This window comes from Patagioenas fasciata, chromosome 17, assembly GCF_037038585.1.
Source record: "Patagioenas fasciata isolate bPatFas1 chromosome 17, bPatFas1.hap1, whole genome shotgun sequence".
NCBI classification, from domain to species: domain Eukaryota; kingdom Metazoa; phylum Chordata; class Aves; order Columbiformes; family Columbidae; genus Patagioenas; species Patagioenas fasciata.
The window spans coordinates 1197100-1222060 of record NC_092536.1 but is presented as its reverse complement, the minus strand read 5'-3'; the positions used below and the strand labels follow the sequence as shown (position 1 = coordinate 1222060).

Sequence of the window (24961 nt, the reverse complement as noted above, 5' to 3'; positions counted from 1 at the left end):
AAGCTCCTGCCATGGCAAAGCGCCACAGCACATCACGGGCTCTGCCACCCGCGAGCGGGGCTGCCAGCGCATCCGGGCTGCTCAGCCCCATCCCTTTCCCGTCCCATGGCCGTGCCATACAGCACCTATACGGCGAGGGAACAGCAAACACCATGCACCGTGTGTTCCTTGATCCCATCAGGAAACCCAAAAAAAGAGAGTGAGCCATTGCCAGCCGTGAGCGGGTGGGAGGGAAGGACGGGCAGGCTGCAGTGCGGCTCACAGAGGGGGGTTCTCCAGCAGGGAGTGGGGGCGTGGGCCACGAGCAAAGGCTCCGTACACACGTCACATGCAGAGCTTTGAATTCCTTGAGTGACATTTTCCTTTCAATTAACAGAGCAGAGATTTCCCCCGTGCTCCGGGCCGCGGCAGCGTGCTGACCCCCATCCTCTGGGATGGACCCCATGGGCGTTCAGGCTGCTCGGGCAGCCCTTGCGTCAGTGATGGACGGACGGACTGACAGCGCTGTCTGTCCTCCCGTCTCACGGGTCAGGTACGTGAGGATAAGGCACAGCGCTCAAATGCTTCTCCCCAGCAGGATTTCCCTCTTCAAGGGCCCCGCTTCACTGCAGCCTCAGAGCTGGATTCCAGCCCTTCTGAACTGGCTGATGTCAGAGGAGGAGGCTTTGAATTTTGAACATGCAAGAAGCTGCCTCTGTAGGTTTGAATTACTTATAGAGTATAAATGGTGCCTGAATATTAATGCACATTTCAGTATGCACGTTCCGGAGTGGATGATAACTTCACTAAGCGCAGTGACGTGGCACCAAAGATGAATTCAGGCTGGGGGGGTTTGCTGGCAAAGGTGCCGCCATCAATCCCTGCTTATTTCCCCAAAAACCCCAAGTTTTTGTTGACTTGTGAGCCATGAGGACCCCAGAAGAGAGGCAGGGAGCAGGAAATAGTAATAACAAAGGTATGTCTGTAGATTGGAAAGGTAAATCTCTCCCTCTGACTCAATTATCCCAAGGGTTAGCAAGACCCTAGTAAATACAACAGCAGGTCAGAGCTGAAGAGAGAAAATGAGAGGATGAAGCCTGGAAGGCGGCAACCAGAGAAACCAGGAGGACCTGAGTGTCCGGTGGTCCGGGACTAATTCTGATCCTGCTCTAACAGGCAAGAGCAGTGGTGGGTACAGCACGACCGGGAAGGGAAGGTTGACTTGCCTGGCAGAATGTGCATTTTAATTGCTCATTTTCTTTCCTTTTTATGTGATTTGATTGTGAATTATGTTTTCTGCATTTGTAATTAGAGAGTAGAGCAGATGGCGAGGCTTTGTCTGAAGGGATGGAGCCGTTGAAATAACTCATGCTCCTGGCTGAGGGTTTGCTGGGAAGGGGTGGTTAACACCATGAGGATACCCTGGAGCTGCTCTGGTGGAGACCGCTCTCTAAATGACAGAAATCAGCGTCGTCCCGCTGAAATCCACATCCATTCATCAGCTCCCCGCTTGGTTTGTGGTTTGCAGTGAAAATGTTGGGCTAGAGTCTCGAAACAATAGTGTGTCCTAATCATATTTTTGAAATAGAGAGAACAAAACCTTCCTAGAAAGTTGCTTAAATATGGTTTAGACATTCATTCGTGTCTCCTTTTGTCACGCACAAGCTTTTGGTGACGTGCCAGTGTGCAGAGCAGGGAGCTGAGCTGGAAGGGCTTTCTTGGAGCCCCACGGAGCAGGCGGCCGCCTGGTGCTGAGTGCACATGGTGGACGTTTCAGCCCTGGTTATGGCGCTCTGCCCCCCGTCCCAGGAAAGCTGACCTGGGGAGGAGCTTTGGCTGCGCCAGAGCAAGGGCTCGTCCCTGGCTGCGGTGACACCGGGCAGTGCAGCCTCAGGTGCAGCTTTTGGTTTGGTTTTGATTGACGCAGGACCACTGAGAAGAGCCCCAAACAAATCACATGCGCTTATGGGCTGTGTGCCTGCTCTGGCAGCGCTCGGCTGGGCGGGATGGGAGGGTTTCAAAGGGAATTGTTCTGGCCCTGGTGGCTGTAGGCAGATGGATGGGCTGCTGCGTGATAGCATCCTTCATCTTCTGCAGTGATGTGGGTACTTACCTGTGCTCTTTGTCTGGTGCTCTTTAATACAGCGGCACTCTGAGCTCTTCCTTTTGTGAGATCTATCCAGAAAGAATTAAAGAAATATATCTACAAATGAGCACACAGGCACACACATATCATTTAAGACAAGAAATAACTAGGAAAGGTGAGACAGTAGTAATTCACTCTTGTTTTTCCTCTGATGTTTCTAAATGCCTCAAGTTTTCCTCTTATGGTTTATGATGTTATCATGCTCCTGTCTAAACTACTACCTTAAAATACATTCTACGGGGTTATTTTCTCCATAAAACCCTGACAATAATAATTTCTCCTGTAAAACCTTCAGTTCCTACTTGCACTGTAATTTGGGAGCTGCCAAGCCAGCCACATCTATTTGATGGCTGGCAAATTGCATGCTCGCAGGTACCTGCTGTCCCCGCTGACGGCACACAGGTCACATTCTGCGGCTCCCATGACTGATTCCCCGCGCTGGCGGTGCTGGGCTGGGATCGCCAGCAAGGATGAGAGGACATCAAGGGGCACATTTAATGCATTGATTCCTTCTGTTGTTCCAGCTTGTGCTGCGTCTGAACGTGATGCTGTGACCTTGAAGATGGACTCACCGAAGGCAACGTGTGCCGGTTGTGCCGCCTGATCCCGCTTGTCCCTTTGTGTGTCTTTGGCACCAGTGGGGGTTTCGGTTGAGAGTGTCTGGGGCCGCCGTTCACACCGAAACTGAAATACACCATTGAATGTGATGACGCTTCTCCGAGAGCCACCGCCTTCTGCTGGTGCTCAGGTAAGTGCCCAGCGATGTCCAGAACACGTGCAGTTCCACACTCACAGCCCCAGAGATGCTGCCTCTTTATCTCCTGATGTGGTTTGTTGAGCTGACAGTTTAATTTCTGGGTCCAGTCCTCCCTCCCTGCTGCAGCATCTCCCTGGTTCGTAATCCATGCTTTGCCAAACCAGAGGCTTTTCATCTCTGAGTTGGTGGGGTTTTCTCCCCTCGCACACCCGCTTCCCTCCCCATCTCCAGCCGGCCCTTCCAGCACGGCCCTTCCTGCTCATTCCAACCCACTGCTGTTCAGTCTTTCCCTCCCTCTAGCTGCTTTCACAAATAAATACACTGCCAATAGCTAAATCACACGCCAGTGACGTTTATCAGCGTTTTGGAAGAGATATCAGTAACAAAATTGCCGCAAAGTCAATGAGGGGAAGTAAATTAGCGGGATATCTACCTCACGATGGAAGCATGGATGGTTTTTTCCTTGCTGCCTAGTTAGCTCTTCAATTTCTCTAAAATCAAGCTGACACTGAACAGCAGAGATGCCCGGTTTCTTTCCCCCTCTCTGCTTTATTATATATATGTTATGCTGTGTGTTATGTGTGTTATGTGTGTTATGTGTGTTATGTGTGTTATGTGTGTTATGTGTGTTATATGTGGTGTTATGTGTGTTATATGTGGTGTTATATGTGTTATATGTGTTGTGTTATATGTGTTTTATGTGTTTTATGTGTTATATGTTATAATGTTATGGTATATGTTAAAACATATATATATTATAATATATATGTTTTAAGAATAAGACCAAAACTTTCTTACTTTAACCACAGTTTCTATTTCAAGGAATATGTTGCATTTTCATCTTGAAGTGTAATTCCTAAGACCAGCACAGAAGTGGTGGTAACAGGAAGACAAAGCTACAGTACCGATACACTGGAGTGGGGTTTCTTTTTGTATTTTCTCTTTTTAATTCTTTTTTTAGCATGGCAATAGCATTTGCATTTCATTTTTCTGCTATGAACATTTGTACTTGTCACTATTTAACAAGCATATTAGCAATGAAAAATAGGAGTTAAAAAAAAGAAATACAATGAGAACATGTTGCAATTAGCCCATTATGTGTCTAATGTTATAGCTCCAGGAGCTCCCAATGCAGTGCTCGTTTCCAAAACTAATTATACAGCTGCATCCCGAGCTGCACCGTCGGTGTCTGCTGCTACCCAGAGTGGAATCGCGCAGTCCCGGAGCTGATCTGGAAGGAGATGCTGCAGTACCGTGGGCTGGAGGAGCCGAACCGTGCTCTGCTCAGCCAGCAGGGAGGGTTCAGCCCATGGCAGATGTTTTTCGGGAGCATTGTCATGACAACTGAGTCAAGGAATTCCATTTCCTGCCCCTGTTACAGCCGTTGTTGGGTGAGAATTGCATCACAGCACTCCATTTGCTGGTTCATTTTTGTCGGTGCTGCGGACGTGCTGGATTCCATGCTCTACACGCGATGAATTCTTGGCGTCTGACTGTATCTTTTCAGGTTTTTTTCAAAAACCTTGGAGGCAGTCAGTTTTGTTTTGCCTTTTTGATTCATTTGCTGTTGTGGTGGTTGGTTTTTGTCTTCCCCACGCCCACTGGATTTAGAGGCATTACTGTGGTGGCAAAGTGACCGACCAGAGGGTCCAGGTACTTTATTTGGAGAGCTGTAGCTGAGCTGTTGATGCCGTATCTGCTGCAAACAGCTGCAAACAGCTGCACACCTGATGTGCGGGGTTTCACGCAGCCGCCTGAGGGCTGTGGCCTTTAGACTTGTCTCTAATAAGTGTTTACTTATGTATTTATTTAAATGGTGTTTGGGGCTTCATTGTGAATCTGTGAGGGCAGGGGCAGCCCTTGCGTCCCGCTGCTGAGCGCTGTGCCGTGCTGTGCATCGCGGCTTGGCCAGCAGGATGAGGCTGCTGCTCGTTCCCTTGTCACCCCTGCCCAGTCTGGCGTGGAATACGGTGCTGGTTAGAAAGCCAAAAAGTGATTGTGAGGAGGCATTTTTGTCCCCTTTGGTTTGAGAAATTTAATTTTGAGTGCAGTTGCAACTTTAATTTGCTGCTTTTATGTGTGTACATGTATATATACGTATGCATATTTATTTGTTTTCTTTTTGGTGTGTTGCTTGCTATGCACAGTGACCCAACAGTCAAAAACCCAACTAATGAGATGTTTGGCTTTTTTCTTTCTCAACATTGATCTTTCAGGGTAGCAGATAAACCCCCGGCTGCTGTGTCCCCCCTGTCCTGGGGTGCAAAGCCCCAGTTGTTTGTAAATGACAGTGACACCAACACGATCCAGCAGTGGGAGCATCAATCCTGCCACACAGTGACCCCCTCAGCAGCTCCAGAGCAAAGCAAACAGTCATGGTGAGTAAAATAGTACTGAGGGCAACAAAAATAAGGAAATAAGGCAGAAGAGAGATAACGTGTTCGCACAACCCACAAAGCTGGAGCCGAGCAGCAGCCTGGGGCAGGCCAGGCTGGAGCAGGACGAGGTCTGATGTGATTTCTTCCCCAGGCTGGCCTGGATTTCTTTGCCATTATCGCGGTAGCTACAGCAACCGCCTCACATCCTATTATCTTTGGAAACAGCAGGACCTGCATATTAAAGTGGCATATTTATTTTCATTGGATTTGTACATTTAATTAGCTGCCTTTGTGCAGGGGCCACATCCTTGACCTACCTGCGGCACCTCGATAAACACGCGCTGTGCAGCAGTTCCCTGGGGAACCCGCCTTTCGCAGGCGTTGGCAGCTTCACCGGTGTGGGCTGTTCTGAGCTCAGGGGCATTTCTGGCCAATAACTCAGCCGTTTGCTGGCCAAACGCGGGCTGTGGAGCGGGCTCAGGCTCCGCTCGGAGCCCCAGAGGCACCGACTCATTGAGAAGTGCAACGGGAGGAAAGGCAGCGGCCCCATAACGGCGACCCCGGCAGCAGCAGAGCAGACACAGCCGGGATATTCCAAACTGCGATGAATTTGCACACAGGCTCAGTGGTGGCTTTGAAAGCCAAACCTGTGTATTCTTACAGGCTCTCCTCCTGCTTCATGGAGGTTACGTGGATGAACAATGAGTTAAATTCCAGTGTGAACCGTAACCTTGGCGTCCTGTACGTCAGGAATAGTAAGTTTGGCTTCTCATGCTCAGTCTGAAGATATTCCTCAAGTTAACTAAAATAAGTTATTTTTCTACAGATGAGCTGTCTGCTGGAGGTGGGTGCACAAGGATCCAGCAGCCTCGAACCAAAGAGCCTCACGGGCACAGTGGCATCCTTAGTTTTGGAGGAGATTTGTCAAGACTAATATATATATAGCCAGATTAAAGGTGAATCCAAAGAAGCCGGTGACAGAAGCACAGTGCACTTGCTCTTGCACTCGATTACATATTTTGGGGTGTGCTTCTTCCAGCCCTCTGTAGCCGGTGTGAATAACCTCCAGTCTCTTTGCAGGCTGCTCCTCACCTCCGGCAAAGTCCTTTTGGGATCATTGGAATGACTGTGGCTCCTTTTCCGTGAAACGTATCTGTGCCCCAGCCTGATACGATGGGCTGGTTTTCTTCTATTAACAACTTACCTTTCTTCTTTGTTTTTAAAATAAAAATTAACGTGTTGTTCATCTTTGATTTCCCTGTCATGCTCTGAGCAGTGAGTAATTAGAGCTGCATCACGCTGGAGAAATTACAATAATATAGTATTTCTATAGTTAAATCTGCAGAAGCATAATATCTTTGAAAAATAGCAAGCTGCTCTAAGGGAAATGAATTATCCCATTGGGACAGTCATTATTCTGAAACAAAAGCTCTCCGTTCTCCTTGCCCACTTTCATTTGGAGCATTTCTTTCATTTTAAGTACCGGCCACGGATTCCAGCCCCTTTCTCTGTGGCTGGAACATACATACTAAGATGTTTAAAGCCGTGTAAAGTCTGTCTCAGAACCTTTTACAGATATCATGGGAATATTCAGCAACTTTAAAATGAAGTCAGGTGCGTTTCACCGTGCAGGTCTGTTTACCCAAACAGTATCAGCGCTGTTCAGCCCATCCAGCCTCATTTTCCTGGGCTATTTTTCCATGAGTTGCTGCTGCTGCTTTGAGGAAAATGACTCCATTTATCATAATGAGCATTTCTTATCTGTGCTATCATACTATTTATCCAAGCTCCAACCATTGCATTGAGACGAGATGCTGGGCTACCATTACTTTTAGAAAAAACACTTGCATTTTACAGAGCACAAACTTTGGGTGGGATATTAATATTTCTGTATCTACAGTGTATTAGGGAAAATCCCAGCGGCTTTGTCTATGGACAGGTAAGTTTCTAGCCATACAAACATGGAGAAAACCCCCCCCACCAACACCCAAAAATATCACAGAGCTATTGCAGTCAAGGTGAATGACGAGGATTCTTGCTGAATCCCCGACAGATACAAATACTTCTCCTTGGCTTTTCTGTTGAACCTAATCAAATATATTGTTTATTAAAACCCTGGTGTCTCTGCAGTGAAGAACAACCACAAACTTCTCTGCAGTGGTTTAACACTTCTGACAGGTCAGTGTGAAGATTTCTTGGGCCAGCTGAAAGTGCAAACGCGATGCCCAAGTCATTACTGTGAATTTGCCGCTTCTTTAAAACAATGTGTACACAAGGCTAAAACCTTCACGGCTCCGTGTAATCTGTGCTCAGGGGAACAGCCCAAAGCATAAACCCTCACCCTTCCTCACAGGCAAGGGAAGGACATGAAGCTTTAGCCCTGTGTTTAAGCAGCCAACCAGGCTCCTGCAGCACACAGGGTTTAGACTAGAAACTGCTCTTAAAGAAATAAAATATCAGACTTAATAGTTTAAATTGCCAGTTTAACTGATCCCCAGGCAGGGACGCCTTCCACCTTCCTCATATCTAATCTAAATCTATTCTCTTTCAGTTCAAAGCCATGGCCCCTTGTCCCATCACTACATGCCCTTGTAAAAAGTGAGCACGATTAATAACTGCAACAACTCAGCCCTCGGAGCTTTTAAACTGCTTATCTAATCATATGTGATCTTCATTCACGGTGTTAAAACTCTCAGATTATGACAGTTGTAAGTCAATTAGGAAAATGAGCTGAAGGGTTTAAGGCAGGTGAAGGCAACGCGTGGGTTTCCAGGGGGTGCAGTGAGCGGAGCTCTGGCTTGGCGGGTCCGCTAAGGACCAACAGCAAATCTCAAATCCAACCCGAAAGGAAAGGTGCTGCCTTCCCTGCCCTGCCATACCCGACCCCAAACCTGGGCTGTGAAAGCACCAGCACCATGTTTTCCCTGTAATCCCATGGGATTCCTCTATCTTCCACAGCTACTTTTTCAGCAGCCTATTAAGTCACATCAGTCAGGCACCAAAACCAAAATTTCCTCGTCCTTAATGATCTCAGGAGTTGGAGTTATAACAGCTTCTTACTATGCAAAAGGAGTTTTCTCTCCTTTTGGCATTGTAATATTTCCACACGGTGTTTCCAGACACTTCCTTCCTTTCTCACTGCCAAAGCCACAACATTTTCAATTTCAATGACATTCCCGGCAACATCTCTTGACTTTGAGTCCGAAGTTCCCTCTCTTTGCTCTCATTTAATTTGCACATTACTCTTCTGGTGAGATAGTTCTGGGTTAGACTTCGTGTGTAAGCTGGTTGGATTTAACAGGGTGTTTCCCCACTAATTTTCACCCCGGTCTGTATGGGGCTGGATTCTGCGTCCCTCATTTCCAGCTGCCGACCCCCACTCCCGCACGGACTGGTGACACCGAAAGCAATAACCCCCGAACCTGCGCTTTCCCTGCCTTCCTGGGGCTTTTTCCATTTAACAACTGCGAGATTTCTCTCAGCACATGCCCATTAATTCACCCCAGACTTTCTGCTCCAGAAGATGCTGCATACGTCTATCAGAAGAATGGAAAGACAGGTCTGAATTTTTACGGTTGCCCTTGACAGCCATTCTCTGAGGAATTTAATTAAAGAAAAAATAGTCTCCAAATGTAACACATAACACACTCACCCTCCTGACGTGCGTCGCTCCTGCTGCGTCTGCAGTTGCAGTGTCTGCCGAGCTTGTGGCCCCATCCGTCCCTCCCAAGGCTGAAATTCTACAAGGACCTCCAGGAAAAAGGAAAAAAACAGTTGTTCTCTTTGATGACGTTTTGTCTTTTTGTCCCAGAAATTGGCTTTGGAAGCAGTTTGTGCAGATTCAGAGCGCCAGGGATGGACAGCCTCAAACAGCCTGCAATAGGTTTCCTACCTGTGGAAAAGGTCACACGTGAATTTCTATTTAGAGTTAATACTTCTTGGAAGAGCGACAGAAAGCTGTTGGGACAGGATCGAAGGGACAACATGAATATGACGAGGAAAAATGCAAAGAAAAAGCCCACCCCAAAACCAACCCAACCTTGAAGATAAAGTGGAAGGTTTGGCCTAATACAAAATTTTCAGTACTAATGAAATTTTGAACACAAGCTTACAGAAGATTTCAGGACACCTTCCGGGTGTTATTGCGCTATATACTATGGTTTTGGGCCAGATCTGGAACCTTTGAGATATCTTGGAAAATGAAAATCTTTGGATGGTCACGAGGTGGCTGACGCGCAGTGACTGACGCGCAGTGATTTACAGCGCTGCCCAACTACAGATTTCAGACTGTTTTGGGTTTTTTTGTTGTTGTTTCGTTTTGGTTTTGGTTTGGTTTTGTTCCCCTCCTCTCTCCGTATTTGGAGCCCGTTCTAGAGGTCATTGCAAACATGATGTTGCTAGAAACAGAAACCTGGCCCACGTTATCCGAATGTTCGGTCTCACAGTCCGAGCCCAAACCCGTTCCGTACCGCCGAGCCAGACTCCAAGCTCCGATGATGACGCAGTCACTGATACAGATAATTTGGTTCCCAAATGTTTTCTTTGTGCTTTGAAAAAGCATCTTTGAGCAGTTCCTCAAATGTCATTCCTTGTATAGAGAGCAGGCAATAAACAATAAAATTACTCACCTTGAAGAAACCATCTGCCGTCTTTAAGGACATCACCAGGTTTTGTGTTGCTTTGAATGGTCCTTTGAGATGCTGTAAGTGTCATTAAAACACTGTGTTCCCCATTGTCTGCATGCCAGGCTCATTTTGCTTTAGAAACAAAAACGATAATGGGTAAAATAAGCACAAATTTCATTCTCTATTAGTTTCTATATTTCATTTATTTTGTAAATGTCTTATATAACGCTCGCTAGTTGGGATTGTTCTTTGAAGGCTGCAGATGAACGGTTCAGCCCTCAATTCTGCGGGTGTTCAAACCCGCCGAGCTGATCATTGGTGCAACCCAATGGGCCTTGCAGGGCTCACCCGCAGTTTTGAGGTTCTGAGGTTTATTTCTGGAGCCTAAATATGCTAAAAAAAAAACCCTTCCAAACATAGCTAATGTAATGAAAAAGCAATCAAACGTTAAGAAAGAGCCATCACACCAGAGACAACCCACCATTATTAACCTAGCCAAAACCAGCTTTAAAAAATAAAATTAATTCTCTTTTAGCTCTACAGCCTTTAATTGCTCTTTTCAATGAGTTATAAAATAGAAACAAAAATTTCAAGCTAAACCAAAGCTCCCTTTAAAATAAAATAAAAGCAGCTCAAGGTTGTAGTAACATCAGCTTTGCTGTTGTGGTTTCTGATGTCAGACCATCCTTGGATGGGATTATTTTCCATGTCTCACGATCCATTCATTATTGTACCCTTATTGTAGATTTCATGTTACCGTCAACAATAAAAAATACTCCTGGCAACCTCCCTTCTAGCCTGCAGTTCATTTGCGCTCCTGCGAAGTGCTTATATTTACTATGAGTGATAATCATACATATGCATGAGACCTTAAGTGAGGGAGAATGCACTTAGGCGCTGATACAGAGGGAGGTTTGCCTAGAAGAGATGTCAAAATCAGTTCACTTTTTTTGTATGTGGGTAATTTAATTTCCTCTACAGTGTTATTAGAGCAAGAATGAAGTAACATTCTTTGGCATAATTGAAGCAAATCCCGGCAAGACAAGGGGATAACGAAGCCTTCCCGTCTTGTCACGTCGGCTTCTTACCTACTGCTCAGTGCCCACAGATGTGATCGTAGTGTTGAATTAAATTATCCAGTTGAGTTTATTAACTTGTTGGTGCCCCATGACCTTCAGCACATTTGCTGTTGGATCTTTAAACTTCCATCTTTCTCAAGGGACGCAGCTGTTCTCTACTCACCCCTGGCTCGGTCCAAAGGGATGGACACATGTCCAGACACACAATCTGATGTGAGGATCGCCTTTGATATGGATTCATTAGTTACCAAGCTGTAGAAATCGCTGTGCAGTATGATCCAGCATCGCAAAGGCACATCTTGCTCTTGCTACCCCTGCTTCAGACTCAGTTGTGCTCTTCTGGTACCGCCGTCCCTCTTATGGTATTTGTAAAATAGCAATAAATACTATTTATGCACCTGTATAAAGCATTTAAGGGCATCATAGGGAAAGCACTGTGCACATGGATCTATTATTAAGTCTATTTATATGAAGAAAAGTGAAATGACAGCACATAAGCGACTTCCAGCAACTCGTTTTAGCACTGTTCAGCCTGGGAAGGTCATTGCGCACAGTTACTCCAGAGAGAGAAAACTTAGTGCCGAGCAGAGAACCCCTGGGGAAAGAACACTGTGGATATCACACATCAGCTTATCTCGGCCACACACAAGTTACCCTCTTTTCACGTGGTGTTTAAACACTCTTAAACTTGTGAATTCCTGAATATGTGAGATAAAAACAAGTCATTGTAGTCTGAATCTCAGCTCCCTGAGGCTGCCCAGAGGAATGGAGTGAAGCAAAAGGAAGGGGACGCTGATTTCCCAGGTGTGTCAGGCGGAGCCACAGATTGGTCACTGGTGCTGTGTGTTTAATTTAACCTATCCTTCCCTTCTTGACTTGTTTTCAATCGTTCCCTTGAAATGGTAACTCCTACATATCTGAATTGTGTGGCAGTTTGATTGACAAAGGTGGTAAATAACGGAAGAAAGAAGTAAATAAAGTAGTGAATAAAGAGCAGCAAAAAATAAAACAAAATCAAATATCAGCAAGTGAAGTGAGTTTTGTTGAAATTTCTTACAGTTATAAATCAATGGCAAATTCTGCCATACCCGAAGAAGGGTAAGTCATGAAAATTGGATTTAATGGATGCTCCACCTTCTGAGATTTTTAAGGGTAGAAGAAAATATCATAATCTAATCTGACTTTCTGCATTACATGAGAGCACCCACAGGTAACGGGTGCTGTCTGAGGCTGGGGGATGCAGCAAAGGCACAATCTGTGATTTTTCCCCGTTGAAGACCACAAACGGTGAAACCCAACCGGGAGCTCTCAAAGTCTCTCTGCTGGGTATGGGACAGAAAAATCACCTTTGGGCTGGCTTAGGCAAAGCTGCATTAAGCTAAGCTGCAGATGGAATTATTGTTATATTCATTGCAAGGGCTGCTATGACAACAGATGAATGCTACAGGTAATTTAATTATGTTTCTGTCAGCCCCTGTGCCTTTCAGGAGACAATGCGGAAGCCAACAGCATTTTCTTTTAATCTTGCAGGTGACACAGCAAATGTCAAATTCTCCTCCAGAGGGCCTAACGAGAGCATTGCACTTGAGTCATGAGACATTATTTAAGTATCTTGAAGCATCACTTGTCGCTTTTTTCCCCAGCATCTCCAGTTCTGCGCGTGTCCCCTCCGTGGCTTCGCTACTTGTGATGCACAGCGGCTCTTTCTGTCCCTCGTGGTGCTGTACAACGCACTCATTGTGACAAAAGCCGTTTGTCGCCTGCCCACCCCACTGGGAGAGGGGGAGAGAACCAGTGTGTGAGAGTCAGAATTGTTCATCTAAGAGGTGAGAGTGCTGAGGACACCGCAGTGTCCCCTCCTGCGCCCGCCTGGCTCAGCTCAGCTTTGGAAATCAGCTCGGGATTGACTGTATTAATGGGAAAAAATACTGGGGGATAGAGGCGAGAAAAGTTCCTTTTTCCCAGTGATCATGAGCATTGAATCGGGGAAAGGGAAACAACCGCTTTAAGGATGAAGAATTGGCTGGTATAACAGAGAGAAGTTGATCGATATTGACTCCCACTTGCTCTAAGTAGTTCACGCAGTGCAAGAACATGTAGCACATCCTTTGAGGCATGGGGATAGCCAGCTCGTGCCACAGTGAGCAAAAATATGAATGCTGTGACCTACGTGCCATTCCCCCGAATGGAGGGACAGTATTTTCACATACAAAAGTCCCAGTTTGTGTGTGACGGGATGGGAGGCTGGACAGACGGACAGCACGGGCTCCAGCGGGCGCTGTGGGAGCTCAGCATGGCTCGAGAAGTGAACTGTGCCTCACCAAGGTTGCACCCAAGATCGTTCAAATGATCTTATAATTTACATTAATTAAAGCAGGAACATGCCAATTATCTATTGTTTATCTGAGGAGCAATCCTTCCATACCACAGTATAAAATCAGTTGCCATGTAATTAAGTCATAGTTACAAAAGCACTGAACAAATGTGCAACAAGATTCAGATAATACATTAAGGTGATAAGAAACACGCAGGCATTTAGCTGGCATGGAAGAAATCAGCCACACCACATTAGATATCTATGAACACATTTACTACCACGTCAGTTATTATTCTGAGTATAAATTGAAACTTAATCAATTATTTTTACAGAGTTCTATCATAAACCACCTGAAAAAACAAGCAGCAAGTTCTGTTCACTAGATCAAGATCAAACAGCAGAAAACAGTGAAATGCGTTAACACCCAGAACATTCAGCCAGCGTGGGAGACACTGATCGTGCACACACTGAAGTTCATGCTGGCTTCCTCGCAAAGCAGTAACAAAATAAAGGGTGATCTGGCGAACAGGCAAATGAAGGTCGAATGTATTTTATGAATTCAATATTCAGTAAATCAGTTTCCACGTGTGTTGCAGCTCTTTACAATTACACAAAAGCATCTCAACCCCTAGATTTTTCCATATGCTTTTTTCCCCCCAAACAGTGTGTTCCGTTGCCGTGAGAGTCTCCCAACAACCCTACAAGATCAGGACCGATTTTTCAGATAAGTTTCTCAAAAATGCAAAAATGCCTTTGAAGGTGGCAGCAGCAGCTGGGTCTCTGTGGGAGCATGGCCGTTCACACTCCTTGCACGAGCATTCCCAGTGCTTTTGTCCATCCTTCGGCGGTACTTGTCTGGCATCCTCCAACCACCAATTTCCCTTAGACTCTGTCTTTTTCTCTGATGAAAAGGAAACAGTTTGGTATGTGCATCCAGCCTTGCTATTTGGACAGTTTAATGAAAACATCAATAAGGCGCAGACCGGAGAAGGAGGTGCACAGTCATTAGGATCTGTTATTAGCACTTTGCACATCACCACAAGCTTTTGTACATGAGCAATTAATACAGCAATAAGTATCACAATGAGCTGGAGAAAGCTCACTGAGGCTGGGAAGTGCAAACACTGCCTTCCACTCCAGGTAATTGTCAGGAGCATTTAAGAACCTTCACAGAAAGGAAGAGCTGAAGCTCCTGTTGCAGACATGAAAGTTCAGCCCCAGCCACAACACAGAAACCTTCCGCCCTCCGAAAAAGAAGTGAGAACACGTGCTCACCCAGTCGTCCTTCCAGCCCCACGTGCCACCAGCCCCTCCAGCTGTAAATACCAGGTCTAGAGGAGGGGAAGCTGAAGGTTACTCTACAGTGGGTTGCTCAGGAGCCTGTGGCTGCATAGAGGAGCACAGGGGATACTTGAGCTGCTGGCACAGAATTTACTCATCAAGAATTCTTGAGCACACTTAAATGACAGACCGAGTTTGTATAAGAAAAGTGTTTCTCTCTTGATTTTTGACCTAGCGTTACAAGCCCCTGTGTGGGATTTACTGTGCTGCCAGGCCACGCAGCCTTCGTCTGACATGGGCTTGGATTCCTTGCATCTGTTTTGAACATCATCTTCCCCCAGAGACAAATATTCACCCACTCATTTAAAACATCTCACAAAGTCAAGTTACCCCAAGGAAACACAGACTGCGAGAGTCTTCTCCCACAATTTGCTTCCACATGTTAGATACCAGCGACTGGGCTTGTAACGCATTGCTCATGCAAATTAATTCAGCTCAGAGAAACAAGTCTTGATGATTACAAAATGCTGCAATCACAGCATTGCTTCCGGCCAGCTGAGAGTAAATTCATCAAGTATTTGATATTTAAAGCTGCCGTGGTGATAAATGCTTGCCTTCATTTGTGACTGTACACCGAGAAAGAGGGAAAATGGAATACAGAAAAACGACTGCATGATGGGAATCCCAACAGAAACCACTGGAGACAAAGGCGGAGATACGAAATCTTTCCCAATCAGCTGAGTGTCGCTGGCATGCAGCAGTTTGTCCTCTCACATTTAACGAGGAGCTATTAGAACAAAAACCACAACAAATACCAGTTTTACTCAGACAGAAGCACTGAGTGGGGGTCTTGTTGGCTCTGTGCGCTAAAAGTTTGATTATGCCAAGGTCAAGGACAGCGATGAGTAGAAGGTGCCTCCCTGCCCGCAGTGCACATGCAGCCAGCTGTTGTGATTACGGATGCTTGCTCCATTTGCACAGAGCATATAAAGGAGAGGATAAACTCCCCCGAGGTTTGGATAACAGCCCTGCTGCTGCTGTGCACCTTTGCTCTGTATGTGACATTACAGGAAAAACAAAAGGACAATGAATTCAACAAGAAATACCCATGATTACACTGCAGAAATCGTTCTCGTGGTTTCACCTAAATTAAAATTTTGGGCAATGCTGTCCAAGATAGGAGAAACAATTAACACCATTGATATTCAGATTAATGGCATTAATCACAATGAACTCTTTTCCTAATGGATGTGGTGGGAGTAGCTCAAGTCAGGGAGAGTGAGTTGTAACTTCTCATTCAACCGGAGCTCTGCCCAGCTGCCTTGCAGCAAACCGCGGATGGTCTGGAGACCATGGGGAGTCCCTGGCTTGCCCCAGGAGCACCCAAGAAGATGGTCAGCGTGAGGATATTGCCAGGCTCCAGCAGATTTTGTCCCCATTTGCCCTCAGGACTCACTTTGTCCTCACAACAGTCCCAGGACACTTCACTGGCCCAACACTGACAGCAGCAGCACCGACCCGTGGCTGATCTGCTCCGCGAGAGCCTTTCTGATGGAGGAGACAGCAAACACGTCCTTCTGTGACATATGGATGTGCAGCACCCCTGGCAGACCCCTGTGTAACACTTTATAAACACCACCTGCGGCCAGGGAGCGACCAGCAGCCCGGTCTCGGCTGGCATGTCAGAAAAACCTGGTCCCACATGGAGGAAAAACACCTGGGGGGAAGCAGCAAATCCTTGGACACAAACCTCTTGGCAACCCATGTCTGGCAGACGTCTATTGTCATCTTTCCTAGGATAACATCTTAGAAAAAGGAGCTGAATTCCCATCCAGCACTCTATAAGGAAATTATGCAGCAGCTATCTATTTTTTCATTAAAATTAAATAATTGAATCTACCCGGATTCATGTACTTTTCCCCCGTGAGATATCCAGCAGAATTAAGTTTCAATTGACTTTCCAGACCTTGGTTATCATAGGAAGCTTTTCAAAAATTGGGACATTTGGCAATTTAAAATTCAAATGGGTTTCAGTCAATATGTTTACTATTGCCAGACAGGTATCTTTGTCCCCTGGGTGTTTAATGCCTCAACAAGTAATTGGTCCTTTCATCTTCTATATGCACAGAGTGAAGAGTTTATGGCTCATACAGTGAATTGTCAATACAAAGGATCTTTGCACCAGTCTTCACTGACCCAGCTCCCGGCTCCATTAAAAATGACCACAATTAATCTCTGAAGATTTCCCCCCCCGCTTCTTGATTTTCAATGGCATCCTTGAAAGGTTTGATGGCTCTGATTTGCTCACCAAGGCTGGGTGCAAAGACAGGGAGGCCAACATGAGGAACAAGAACAGGCCTCCAACAAGCTGAAAAACCCAAGGATTTCCAGGAAAATTCTTATTATCCATTAGTTCTGAAATTCAAAGTAGTCAACGCACCTATATCCAGAGGTTCAGGTCTATAGAGACAGCAATGCAATAACATCAGTTTTGCATGAGTATTTTTCGCATGAAGATATTTTCTGAAGCTACAGATACATGGGCAGTGCTGTCTGTAAAGCTGAACTGAAATCAGGTTTTGTGTTTTACATGAAACTGCTACTTTTTCATCTTCTTTTGCTCTAGGGTTTTTAAAGGAATACATTTGCCTCGATTTAAAATACTCGAGATTTATTTTCAGACAACTGAAACATCGCAAACAAGGCAGCTTGTGAACCGCTGAGATTTTTCCCAGCCTGAGTGCACAGGGAAACCTTGAGCCTTTTCGCAATGGACCTACACTGTCACTCTCATCCCAGCATCCCCGGAGCTGACGATACAGCACAGCCGATCTGCAGGATCAAACAGGTACCGTTTCCCTCAGCTCAGCTCTCCGTCCCTCCATCATTCACCTCTCTCCCCATGCTGCAATACAGCTCTTGGTACAGACGGACAAATCTTCTGTAAGTGCTCAGCAGATTTGCATGGCAACCTTTTCTATTTAGTAGACGTGCTCTATGTGACAAGCAGCATTTTATCAGCACCTGGTGGTGACCAGACATTCATGCTGAGGTCTGCAGGCAGACAGAAAGCAGCGTGTGATCAAGGGCAAACGCAGGGAAACTCAATTTACCCACTTGCAATACAAGCAACACAGATTTTTCCCTATCTATGTATGTTGGAGTTGAGATTGCACGGTCTTTTTGTTTCTTGCTATGCTACAGGGATGAGGGAAGTCTTTACAGATTCACATCAGAATCCTTCACTGCTACTAATTGTTCATTTTTATTGCATATGCCTTTACTGAATTTAATTAAACTTGGCTCACAAGCTTTGCATATGCAATAATGAATAATAGTTATGAGGCCATTTCTCATTACTTTTCAGTCAAAGGATGCTCTACAAAATGCTCTACAAAACATAGCACATGTATTTTGGATGCTTTGCCCAGCGGTGGAACACTTGTCTCGCGTGATGCCTTGTGGTGAACCTTCAGCAGTGCAAAGAGACCCCTCCTCACCTCGGAGCGGACTGCGCAGGTACCCAGTGCAAATGAGATCTCCCCAACTAGGGATGGGTAGAGAGGCTATACTGATTTATATCTGGCAAACCACTTGCAATAACAGGTTTATGTTCTGTGAATGGAGATATAACTTGCTGTTGCTTTTCCTTATCAGAACAGCAGCACATCCTCTTAGTAATGAGAGATCAGATGTGTTTACAAGTAGCAACTATCTTATCCCTTGGTCTGTAGAGTCAGTCAAAACCACATCCCAAGCTGATCAGGACGACAAAGCCCCCTCTCCATCCTGCCAGGTTTGCAGCCCATATTCGCTCAGCACTGAGAGGAATAACTAGAATACAAAACAACTTCCCAAGAAACAGCCCTTGTACCAGTCAAAATATTAAGATGTTTAGAAACTTTGCTAAATGTTTTGTTTAACCATGGGAAAATCCATATTTGCACTGTGGCATGTGGCTTCCCCTGAGATCCCTCTGCGAAGCTTCACTGGAGCCGGGTCTTAAACATATGTCATTTCTGCAATCTCACACACCGCAAAGGTCAAACATTTCTGCTCCGCAAAACCCCATTGCAGGGCAGAGAAACAGCTGCTCCTCTCACAAGATTAAACAGAATGAGGAGAAAGAGGAAACTCCGCGAGGGTGAACTGCTCGCTCTAGACTTGCGGAGAAAACGCACGGAGAAGGTGCTGTGCTCTTCACAGAGCTGCTCAGACTTCTGATAGCGTCCTAATAACATCTGCTGCCCTCGCTATCCGGGATCAGCTTCTGTGGCTCCGCACGAGAAATATCTTCTCCTCAGATAAGAGGGGGAAAAAAGTAATTAATAGATAAGGGTCTTCCCAGCGGAGGCTGATCTGCTTTCTGATCCACGAAGCACTGCGAATTAAAAACTGGAACTAAACAAATCACAGAGAACTGAACCTGCTGGAGAAGTGGGTGCTGTTTTCCCTTGGCGGATTCGGGACACGCTCACCCTCGTCTGCAATCAGGACTGCTGAATTCCCCAGGCCACCGTGCCCACTAATTGCTCCCTTCGCTTCATTAAAAGGAAGGTGAAATGAAATTTCCCGCACTGATTAGCAATGTGGAGAAGGCAATCACTGTCATTTGCATTCAATCAGATGTTTGTTCCCCTGATAAAAGAGCATCAAGATTATTTGAAAAGCACCAAACAAGGGCTATGCTGTTTCACTAATTAAACCCACCCTCCTGCTCTAAAATTGATGAATAACGACTGAACTTGACTCATAATCCCTTTGTCTTCTATTATTTACTCTTTTTCAACAGTGATTTATTGTAAGGTAGTTCTTTCATTATTCTTGTTAATTACCTCTGTTCTCTACTTCAGCTTATAAAATGTAATTGCCTAAAACATAAATCTGATCTTGCCACCTACGTTCACACATCAATAATATTATTCGGGCTATTCTTATAAAATCTTTATAAAACATAATTGTACACGTGCCATTAAGTGCTATGTTGTGTTGAAGATGCACTAAGCCTTTCCTAAGGACTAAGCTGTTCTGTCTATTAAACCTTCCTGTTAAGGTGTTTGTGTTCTTGTAAGGACAAATAGAACTATGAGTTGGTCAGCGCCTGTTGCAGATCGGCCCAACAAGGCTTCTGAGCACGCCAGCCCCGCCGAGGGACGCGGACACCGCTGCAAGGGGAGCGGAGGCGCGTTAATGACGCCCCCTCACTCCACAGCCCTGGCAACAATAACTGCACCCAACCCAACGACGATCACGAGCCAAGAGGGCAGCAAACGAACGCAGCCGCTCCTCACTCAAGTGATTATCAAGTTTCTTTCTGCATGTAGATAATCCCCAAAACAAATTATTTTCATCCTCTCTGCCCCTGATACTTCAAATCAAAGTAACTGCGGATCACAGAGAACAGACATCTTCCAGAGGCTGCTTTTTTCCATTGTAATTTTTTTAGTGTTGCTTATGATTATATGTAAGGAAAAATCTATTAGAAGGAGAGGAAATGCATTATCCCCAGCTGACTGTTGACATGATATTAGCTCAGTATTTGTCAGGTTTCTGGTAATGAACAAGTATATCCGCAGCACTTCATCTCTCCAACGGAACACTTGGCTGTATGAGCAGCAGTAATATCCCAGCTGAGCCTGAGAGAGAGAAACGTGTTTATTAGTTCTCAAAAAGTAATCTCATTCCTCCCTGATTCATCTCCTGCGTTATTACCTAAGTGTGCATTTGGAGGTACTGGATCAGCTAATGTGAGCCTTCAGCCAACAAGCATTATCAAGTGTATTTCCATTAACTTCCATTCTCCACTATCATAGGAAGGACAGCCTATAAAATATTGCAATTGCATTTACAATTGTTAATTACTGTAAATTCAGTGTTTGAGATAAGAGCACTTTCTCTCTCCAGGTCTTCTGCCTGATGTATTGTGGCTATTACGGCTTTCGGTTGGATTTGCGGTGCCCAGATGCTGTTTGTGGGGTTTCTCTTGCCTTACACCAGACGAAATCAAGACCCTTTCTCCATCTTTTCCTATTCTTTAGATGACTACAAGGAAAACCACTTCTTCCCGCTGTGCATTCCTGATAACGCTTTTTGCCTGAGGAAAGCGTAGTAACTTGGTTACTTTGCGGGGAGAGCGTGGAGATGGACGAGAAGGCTGAGCCTTTACATCAGTTTGTAAATCTCTATCAGATCGGGGCGGGCAGCATGAAAGAGGCAGCTCGGAGGGCAAATTTACCATCAAGTGCAGTTCTCAGAATTAGACAGGTTAATTTTTCTTTCTCAAGGAAAGCTTTATCGGTTTTGGGGTTTTTTTTAATCAGTTCAATCTGATATAAACCACAGCGCTAACCCAAGCTCCGGGGCCGGGCTGTGCACCAGGCTCACCGGCAGCTCCGGGTGCATCACACACCACCAAGTACCCTTGTTTTAAAAGTTTTCTGTTGTTTTGTAGTTTCCCCAAAGTTTTACACTCTGCTGTTACAAACCTAACACGATTGTACCTCCTGCCCAGCTGGGGGTTCCTGAAGCCCGTTTGCTAAAGAAAATGTGTTTTCCATCCACTGACTCCACAAGCCTCCCTACCGAGAAGAGTTTCTGGTTAGCTACGCTCAGGACATAATAAATGCAAAGGAAAAGGAGGCGAAGCGAGGATTTAAAGAGCTGTATCAAATTTTATCGCTGGAACGCCTGGCGATGAACACGATCTTATTTTCTTCTGTTCAGTGCATTTTGGAGTTCATTTTTCAGAGAAACCTCTGCATCTACCTAAGGGATTTTTTACATTTTGAAGTTCCTAATAGGTGAACTGGTCAGAGTTTAATTGTGTCTGAAAGGCCACGGTTGACACACACTGGAGACTTCATTATGTGGTGTGCTGCTCCGTCTGTCAGCTGCAATATCTTTTGTTACCAAGAATTAGACTTCCATGGAAGATGACGTGACAGATCCAATTTGCTTTCACAAGGATAACTGTTGGGCATTTGAATGATGCTGGAAATTGGAACAACATTTACATTCCCTGTGTGTGTGTTGGAGCACTGTTTACAGCAAGGTTTGTCCAAAATATGAAACTAAGACTGAATGGGTGGCAGCCAAAGCAACGCTGAAAACAAGGAAACAATTAGTTAAAATATCGTTAAATGGAGGATAGTTTTCCACAGCAATGACATGCACCCATACACGTGTAGAAGAATTCGGAAGAGTTTGGCTTTGTGTGTAGTTAATGCAAACAGCAGCTGTGCTAAAATTCAAGAGCTTTTACAGCAAACCCAGTAGCAAAAGATAAAGACTATAAAACCCCCATTTGGGAGGGAGAGGGGCCAAAGTTTTCCCCTGGACTAGAATTTTTCAACTCATATACTACAAATATTTTCCAAGGCTGCTGCAGATTGCTGTAAAACTCTTTAAGCATGATGACCATAAGCTTACCTCTCTTTTCTGCCTCTCTATATGGCTCGAAGATCCCATCTTTCGATTCATCACAGGCAAACACCTGGCCTGTGTGCTGGGTGAATCCAGCCCATGGTTGCCCTGGTTGGCTGTCATCAACATCTCCATCTCCCCAGCCTCTCATTTAACCCGGAGAACCTGATCACTTCTGGTTGCGGGTGCAGAGCCTCCAAGGGACACCGGTGCCCATGGATCACATTTTTTTTCAGAAATTACATGTGAACCATAAGTTTTCCTCCAAGTTTTTGCAATCAGATCTTCTTAGTTTTTCTTAATAAACATCCCCGTGCCATTTTAGTTTGTGAAGCGCACACAGGCTGCATGGGAAGCGAAGCGACTGCAGACAACACGCTGGTGTATTTACCAAGAGAAAAAACAGGAGGAAAAAATCTACCGTCAGAGATTCTGCTGTTTGCTCTACATTGAAGAGACTTGTTAATTAGAAAATGCTTTTAACAACTGATTTAGTTTGAAATGGAGGCCACCCCTTTCATTTGCTTACAGGCTGGGGCATATTTCAACCAATGAACAACAACATTATTTATAGCAAACTCTACATTCATCATATAGCGATGCATCTGGAAGTCTAACCTGCCATTATGTCAGCATGCAATATACTGTTTTCAAAAACTGCCTATATTTATCAGCTTTTGAATTCAACGGTTGTCCAATTATCTCTAAAATTGTTATAATCTTAGTTTTAGCTGAAAAGCTTTTATTGAAAAATCTACTGGTAATCTTCTGTAAATATTACTCATAAACAACGTGGCTAAATCATAAAAGTATAACTGCTTGTGATTAGTCTGGAGAGAGATTTACATTAACATATTCAGTTCTAAATGGTCTCTCATCCTAGCATCCAATAAGTACTGATAAATTGAATTAGCTTACTTAGCGTGAGGTTTGCTGGGAGCTGCTTGCAAACCTCCCCTGAATTTCTATTTGAGCATCCTAGTGAAAGCGTGAAAAATCCAACCCCAGACCAGATTTCCTCAAAATAGACCCGATCTGTGAGGATCTAACAAAACGCCTCTGGATGTGCCTCTAACGCTCATTTTACATTCAGTGCCTACGCAGGTTTTCCTTCCCAAAGCACAAAGCAACCTGAGGCCAAGCAAACCGTGATTCCTCCATAACTGCACCCCACTGCCAGCCCGCAGGCTCTGCTCCAATTGAACCTTTTCCGTGCCTGCTTGCCACATTTACCCTTCTCTGTGCGTTTGGGCTTGCAATGGGATCTACAGCCGCAAAGGGAACAGGAGACACAAGCAGGGAACACTGGTGTGCCCATGGAGACCATCACCGGGGCACACAAAGGTGGGAGCGGGCAGAGCTGCTGGGAACACCACTGCTTGTGGCGGCTCTGCTCCCCATTCATGTTTTGGAAGAGATCAGATCAAAACTACATGACAGGGACTGCACAGAGCTTGGCTCCTCTGCAGCAGAAAGGCAGACGCATGCACAGGACGGGAACGACGTCAATGTTACGGGCTGGTTTGAGGAGCTGAGCCAGGTTAAACCGTGACGCTATGGACTCCGCTAACCACGTCTGGATGCGTTTTCCATACTAATTCGTATACTTTGCAAACACATAAAACACACCCCTTCCTCTGCTACAATTAATTCATATCTACTTCCAGTTTGACACAAACTATAATTGGAGCCGAGGCCGAACAAGCACTAATACCAGTCAATGAGATTCCACCGAGTGCTGATTTGAATATTGCTCTCATTTGCAGCCTACTTAGAGCTTGAGAGCTGCAGAAGGAATGAAGCAAATCTAATGAACACAAAGCCAGGGCAGCAGGGTTGTTTGCTTCGGCTGGGTGATGCTGCAGGGACACAGCTGTTTTGGGGGCTGGTCCCGCTCCCCCCAGCAGCCCCCGGGCTGTGCTGTGCCCGGTGTGGTTCCCGCAGCCCCCTGCCAGCTCACAGAGCTCTGCTGCCTGCAACCCCAGAGGAAGACGCTTTATGTCATCCGTGTTTATCTTCCCAAATGCCTCCCTTGGCCTTGCCAGCAGAACCACCTGGAGACACCCCCGGGGTGGCCATCCCTGCGTGGGGACAGAGGGTGGGAGATGCCCAGGGGTCGCTGCAGGGACCTGCAGCGGGTGGTTCTGTTTGGCATCTGAACACCTTTCACGGATAGATAACGCTCCTCACTTCCCAAATGCACAAATCAAGCAGAAAAAACCTCCAAATGGCTCAATTAAATCTCGTCTCACTGGCACCACAGGAGGCTTTTGACCAACGCGGAAAGCTAAGATATGGTTTATTTCAGCAGAATGAGTAAATGGCTTCTCCAGCACACCAGGAAAATGCAGAAAACATGCAAACTTTAAACCACTATTTGGTGTTAAATACTTGTAAAAGTCTTTTTTTCCTTAGATTAATATCTCACGTTTATCTGCTCTATACATTTTTGAGACATAGTGAAAATTGCTTATTTCTAATAAAATGTAGTAACTGTACCCTGAGGAAAAATTACGGTGTTATGAAATATTTTTCCCTTCTACCACAGCCAATTTAGTTTTCATTTGAAATTCAATAACTGCATCACACTCAGAACCTTCCACGACTGTCATAATGACTTTGAACAAAAAGTGTGCTGTAAACAAGGAAGATTAGAAAGACATTATCGAGGTAATTCCTCCCCAAGTCTCTTTCAAACAGACAGAGGTGCAGAAAATGGGTAAAACAGCCAGTGTGAATATGATTTAGAAACAAATAGGAGAAAGGAAGCACTTTGGTAATAAAGGCATTACTTGCCCTGTTTTATTTAAGAGACCTTTCACCGCCGGGTGGAAGGAAACGCTTTGTTGATTCCTCACTGAAATACTGATCTAAGTGAAGAGGACAGACAGTGCAGTATTGCCAGGGAAAGGCTGTTGACCTGCACCCCGCAGCACCCTGGCAGCAGCAGTCACTGCAGAAGAAACCACAGGAAGAG

The 24961-nt window shown here is 45.4% G+C and overlaps 1 long non-coding RNA gene across 4 annotated transcripts; it reads left to right on the top strand.

The window, feature by feature from the left end:
- Window positions 1–362: 362 nt before the first annotated feature.
- On the top strand, window positions 363–8406 carry LOC136108994 (uncharacterized). Of its 4 annotated transcripts, none has more exons than XR_011741720.1 (4): window positions 363–532; window positions 2650–2873; window positions 5099–5260; window positions 6087–8406. It is a non-coding gene; the product is annotated as an uncharacterized lncRNA (long non-coding RNA). The 4 variants fall into 4 exon arrangements; XR_011741721.1 differs by having other exon boundaries at window positions 5099–6015; XR_011741722.1 differs by having other exon boundaries at window positions 5099–6216; window positions 6341–8406.
- The last annotated feature ends 16555 nt before the right edge of the window (window positions 8407–24961 follow it).